Consider the following 6965-nt stretch of genomic DNA (forward strand, 5'->3'; position numbering starts at 1 on the left):
CCTGATGACACCCGCGCTACTGTGGGTGTCGCGGCAGTAACGTCATGGGTTCATTGGAGTTCTCAATAAACTTTGAAGAACCCGTGAAGTCACTGTCGCTACACCCGCGGTAGCGTAGGTGTCGTCAGGATATCAGAGTTCCTTGGATACTCACCTGTCCCCAGCGATGCTGTCCCTGGCACTGATGTCTATGGTGCTGCTGCTTCCAGGTCCTCTGTTGAGTGCATATTTATTGAGTATAATGAGCGTGGATCGGAAGCAAGTGACAGCAGGGCTGGAGACAAGTATAAAAATTCATTTTATTTCAGAGACACGTGTTTTCTCTGGTTCTTGTCACACGGATCACATCAGTGTGACACCCGTGCTGCCTGAGAAAAAAAACAATGTCTGCGTGCAGGGAAATGTGGGGCAACACGGTCCATGTAAAAACATGCATGTGTGAGGAACACTATAGAATAACATGAGTACGTGTGGCATCCGTGTTAAAAATGGATGTCACACATACCTGAAACATGGATAAAAATTCCCCGTTTTCCCAATCGGTGCGGGTTCCAGTGATCGGACACTGATCAGCAGGTGATCACCTTGCCCATGGATAGGTGATAACTTGTTTTCACTAAACAATCCCTTTAAGGCGTGTAAACATTTCCTGCAATCATTTGGCCGTCAGCTCTCTCTTGACTATCACATACAGGAGTGCTCGGCCAAATGTTCTTGTGTTCTCTCTCTGAGAGCTGATGTCGCCTCCTCTGGGAGTGGATTATCTTTCAAGAGATCAAAAGCATCAACAAGTGGAATTCAAACACGCCGGTTCCTTCCCTCCCTTTAAGCTGGGTTCACACTAAGCGACAACGACGTCGCTGTTACGTCACTATTTTCTGTGACGTAACAGCGACCTTGTAAGTCGCTGTTATGATCGCTGCTTAGCTGTCAAACACAGCGACGCAGCAGCGATCATAACGTCGCTGTGCTACATGTGCAGAGAGCAGGGAGCCGTGCTTAGCGCTGCCTTGCTCTCCTAGGTACAGTACACATCGGGTTAATTAACCCGATGTGTACTGCAGCTACATGTCACAGTGCAGAGAGCAGGGAGCCGCGCACACTGCTTAGCGCTGGCTCCTTGCTCTCCTTGCTACAGTATACATCGGGTTAATTACCCGATGCGTACTGCAGCCACATGTGCACAGAGCAGGAGCCGGCACTGGCAGCAAGGGCGGAGGCTGGTAACGAAGGTAAATATCGGGTAACCAGGGAAAGTTCTTCCCTTGGTTACCCGATGTTTACGCTGGTTACAGCTTACCGAGCAGCTGCCAGACGCCGGCTCCTGCTCCCTCTGCTCGCTTCATTTCGTCGCTCTCTCGCTCGGGAGAGTGACGACCAAAAAATTAAGCTGGACATTCAGCAACGAGCGGCGACCTCACAGCAGGGGCCAGGTCGTTGCTGGATCTCACACACAGCGACAGCGACGGGACGTCGCTGCAACGTCACAGAAAAATGGTTGACGTAGCAGCGACCTCGTTGTCGTCGCTGTGTGTGACACCAGCTTTACATCCATTCTCGAGGTAAGTCAGATAGCCCCATACACATCATATTGTTGTCTGATCCGGGCAATTTTAGCCCTATGTTTATGGGAGCTTTCATGTAATCTGTATAAGGGCTTATTCAAACATCTATGAACGTCAGTACAATCTCTGAACACAATGCATGGACTGGCTGAGCCGTCCTTATAGACAGTGCTGTGAGCTCAGAAATCATGAACCTCAGTGCAGCAACTCCGCTCTAGTCACCTCTAGTGAGATAGAATGGAGTTACTGTACAGGGGATGTTCCTTACAGACAGTGCTGTGAGATCAGAAATCATGAACCTCAGTGCAGCAACTCCGCTCTAGTCACCTCTAGTGAGATAGAATGGAGTTACTGTACAGGGGGACGTTCCTTACAGACAGTGCTGTGAGCTCAGAAATCATGAACCTCAGTGCAGCAACTCCGCTCTAGTCACCTCTAGTGAGATAGAATGGAGTTACTGTACAGGGGATGTTCCTTACAGACAGTGCTGTGAGATCAGAAATCATGAACCTCAGTGCAGCAACTCCGCTCTAGTCACCTCTAGTGAGATAGAATAGAGTTACTGTACAGGGGACGTTCCTTACAGACAGTGCTGTGAGATAAGAAATCATGAACCTTAGTACAACAACTGTGATCTAGTCACCTCTAGTGAGACAGAATGGAGTTACTGTACAGGGGACGTTCCTTACAGACAGTGCTGTGAGATCAGAAATCATGAACCTTAGTGCAACAACTTTGATCTAGTCATCTCTGTGCTGGGCAGTGTTGTAACTTAGAATTTGATGGGCCCCAATGCAAAATTAGGACCTGCCCCCCCCAACACAGATACACTGGGTACAGGATAATGACACCGACACTCGGGGCATGGGATAAGTGACGCTGACACTCAGGGTGCGGGATAATGAAGTTAACACTTGGCTCTTTCCCTCAGCACTCAGGTTTCCCATGATCTGAAATCCCTCTATCATCATCCAGCTTTCCTATGTTCTGATATCCATCTTGTCCTCAGCACCCAGCTTCCCTAGGCTCTGCTATACATCTTTCCCTCAGCACCCAGCTTTCCCATATCATAGCATCGTAAAGCTGGGTGCTGCGGGTAAGAGCCTCTTTCCATCAGCACAAAACGTTCCCATCCCAAGCTTATGTTTTTGTCCCCCCTCGTATATATAGTTCTCCAAATACTATAATGGCCCCCACATAGCCTTCCATATAGCATATTGGGTCCCACGTAACCCTTCATTTTACTAGAATGCGCCCCATAGTCCTCCTTGTATTATAATGCATTTCCCATAGTCCTCTATGTATAAGGTAACTCTTATAGCCCTCCAATTATTATACTACAACTCCCATAGTCCTCCATGTATTATAATTCACTCCATAGTCCTCCATATATTATACTGCACCCCATAGTCCTCCATATATTATAATGCACCCCCATAGTCCTCCATGTTTTATAATGCACCCCCATAGTCCATGGATAAGGTAGCCCTCATAGGCCTTCATATATTATAATGCAGCCCCCATAGTCATGCATGTATTATAATGCACCCCACAGCTCACCATGTATTATAATGCAGACCTCATAGGCCTCCATGTATAATAATGCAGCCCCTCCATATATTATAATAGTAGCTGTCATATACCGTCCCCCAGGCCCACCCACCCAGTTCCTTGACCACTTTTCAGCCTGGCTGCCGCACTTCATGTCCTCAGAATTACCAACCCTCATCCTAGGAGACTTTAACATACCCATGACCAGCCCCTCCTCCCCATCTGCATCCCAGCTTCTATCTCTCACCACCTCCCTTGGCCTCTCACAGCTCTCATCTTCTGAGACACATGAAGATGGTAACACTCTTGACCTGGTCTTTATCCGCCTCTGCTCAATCTCTGACTTTGACAACTCATCTCTTCCCCTCTCTGACCACAACATCCTCTCCTTCAAGCTCACAAACCCTCGTCCACCCCAGTACACTCCCACCTATCACACATTCAGAAACCTACAGGCCATTGACTTTCAGACCCTTACAGACTCTTTACACTCATCACTGTCCCCTATCTCCTCACTTTCCTGTCCTGATCTGGCTGTAAACCATTACAATGACACACTCAGAAATACCCTAGACCAAGTAGCACCCCTCACCCTCAGAACCTCCAAACACAGAGTAAAACAGCCTTGGCTCACTTCCCAAACTCGATTTCTCCAGTGATGCTCTAGGAGTGCCAAACACATATGGAGGAAAACCCGCACACCAGAAAACTTCATCCACAACAAGTTCATCTTAAGGACCTACAACTCTTCCCTTCACCTCGCCAAACAGACCTACTTCACCACCCTTATTTCCTCACTATCCAACAATCCAAAAAAGCTCTTTGACACCTTTCACTCCCTCCTCAGTCGCAAAGTACATACCCCCATCACAGACCTTCATGCTGATGACCTGGCCTCATATTTCACAGATAAAATAGAAAACATCCGCCAGGAGATCAGCTCCCAGCTACCAAGCGTTGTGAATCCCATCCCTCCATATATCCCATCAAGCTCACTTTCCACATTTGACCCAGTCACAGAGGAGGAAGTCTCCAGGCTCCTCTCTTCTTCTCATCCTACCACTTGCCCTACTGATCCCTTTCCCTCACACCTACTCTGGTTGTCACCACTCACCTAACTAAAATCTTCAATCTCTCTCTCTCTTCGGGTATCTTCCCCTCCTCCCTCAAACACTCTATCATTACTCCATTATTAAAAAAACCCTTCCCTTGATCCGTCCTGCACAAGCAACTACAGACCAGTCTCCAATCTTCCCTTCATCTTCAAACTCTTGGAGCGCCTGGTCTACTCTCGCCTCACCCGCTACCTGTCCTCTCACTCTCCTCTAGATCCTTTACAGTCTGGCTTCCGCCCTTTACACTCAACAGAAACTGCCCTTGTCAAAGTGACCAATGACCTATTGACTGCAAAACATAATGGTGACCACTCTCTGCTTATCCTTCTTGACCTCTCTGCCGCCTTCGACACTGTTGACCACCATCTCCTTCTCTCTATGCTCCATTCTATCGGCCTAAAGGACACTGTGCTCTCGTGGTTCTCTAACTATCTTTCTCGCCGTTCATTCAATGTATCATTTGCTGGCTCCACATCTTCTCCTCTTCCTCTCACTGTTGGGGTCCCTCAAGGTTCAGTCCTCGGCCCTCTTCTTTTCTCCCTCTACACTGCCCCAATTGGAATGACCATCAGCAGATTTGGTTTTCAGTACCATCTTTATGCTGATGACACACAGCTGTACACCTCATCCCCTGAGCTCACCCCCGCTGTACTACAGAACAGAAGTGACTGCCTGACTGCAGTTTGCAATGTCATGTCTGCTCTCTATCTCAAACTTAACCTTTCCAAAACTGCCCGCTCCTGCCGCTTGCACCTCAAGAACATCTCTAGAATCCGCCCCTTTCTCACAATGGAAATGACAAAAACACTCACCGTGGCCCTGATCCACTCTCGCCTTGACTACTGTAACTCTCTATTAATTGGTCTCCCCCCAACTAGACTCTCTCCTCTACAGTCCATCCTTAATGCAGCAGCTAGGGTCATCTATCTGGCTAATTGCTACTCGGATGCCTCTGCTCTGTGCCAGTCATTGCACTGGCTGCCCATATATCACAAGATCCAATTCAAACTGCTTGTTCTCACCCACAAAGCTCTCCACAGTACAGCACCCCCTACATCTCCACCCTCCTCTCTGTCTATCACCACAAAGCTCTCCACAGTGCGGCACCCCCCTACATCTCCACCCTCCTCTCTGTCTGTCTCTGTCTCACCCCACCCGTTCTCTACGCTCTAAAAACGACTTTCGACTAACATCAACACTAATCCGAACCTCCCACTCCCGGATCCAAGACTTCTTCCGAGCTGCACCAATCCTCTGGAACGCTCTACCCCAAGAAGTTATAATGAATCATAACTTACTCTGCTTCAGACGCTCCCTAAAAACGCATCTTTTTAGGGCGGCCTATCACACTCCCTAATCTAATCCAATTCACACAGTGCCTCTACAACTTCTCACAACATAACCTCACGTCAAACTCCATGCCACCCAAATGCATCTCAAGATTCAGGCCCACTGGTCCAGGAAGCCATTATCTATTCCCCATTTCCTTGAAATTGCTGGATTGTCATTGTAAATAAGCACTTGTACCTTGCCCCCCCCCACCCCACCCATATCTCATTGTAGATTGTAAGCTCTCACGAGCAGGGTTGTCTTTTTTTTCCCCTCTAAATATTGCATTTTCTATTACTGTTATTACTGTTACTTGTTTGTATATGATCCTCCTGAATTGTAAAGCGCTGCGGAATATGTTGGCGCTATAGAAATAAAGATTATTATTATTATTATTATTATTAATATTATTAATACAGCTCACATAGTACTCCATGTATTACTGTATAATGCACTCCCCATAGTCATTCATGTATTATAATGCAGCCCTCAAAGTCCTCTGTATATTATACTGAACCCCATTGTCCTACATATACTGCACCCCATAGCCATCTATGTAAAATTCACCCCATAGTACTCCATATATTATACTGCACCACATAGTTCTCCATGTATTATACTGCACCCCATAGTACTACATACAGTTAGGTCCACAAATATTTGGACAGTGACACAATTTTCGCGAGTTGGGCTCTGCATGCCACCACATTGGATTTGAAATGAAACCTCTACAACAGAATTCAAGTGCAGATTGTAACGTTTAATTTGAAGGTTTGAACAAAAATATCTGATAGAAATTGTAGGAATTGTACACATCTCTTTACAAACACTCCACATTTTAGGAGGTCAAAAGTAATTGGACAAATAAACCAAACCCAAACAAAATATTTTTAATTTCAATATTTTGTTGCGAATCCTTTGGAGGCAATCACTGCCTTAAGTCTGGAACCCATGGACATCACCAAACGCTGGGTTTCCTCCTTCTTAATGCTTTGCCAGGCCTTTACAGCCACAGCCTTCAGGTCTTGCTTGTTTGTGGGTCTTTCCGTCTTAAGTCTGGATTTGAGCACGTGAAATGCATGCTCAATTGGGTTAAGATCTGGTGATTGACTTGGCCATTGCAGAATGTTCCACTTTTTTGCACTCATGAACTCCTGGGTAGCTTTGGCTGTATGTTTGGGGTCATTGTCCATCTGTACTATGAAGCGCCGTCCGATCAACTTTGCGGCATTTGGCTGAATCTGGGCTGAAAGTATATCCTGGTACACTTCAGAATTCATCCGGCTACTCTTGTCTGCTGTTATGTCATCAATAAACACAAGTGACCACGTGATCACGTTGCCTCCACCATGTTTTACAGAGGATGTGGTGTGCCTTGGATCATGTGCCGTTCCCTTTCTTCTCC

This window comes from Anomaloglossus baeobatrachus, chromosome 6 (genome assembly GCF_048569485.1).
Source record: "Anomaloglossus baeobatrachus isolate aAnoBae1 chromosome 6, aAnoBae1.hap1, whole genome shotgun sequence".
NCBI lineage: Eukaryota > Metazoa > Chordata > Amphibia > Anura > Aromobatidae > Anomaloglossus > Anomaloglossus baeobatrachus.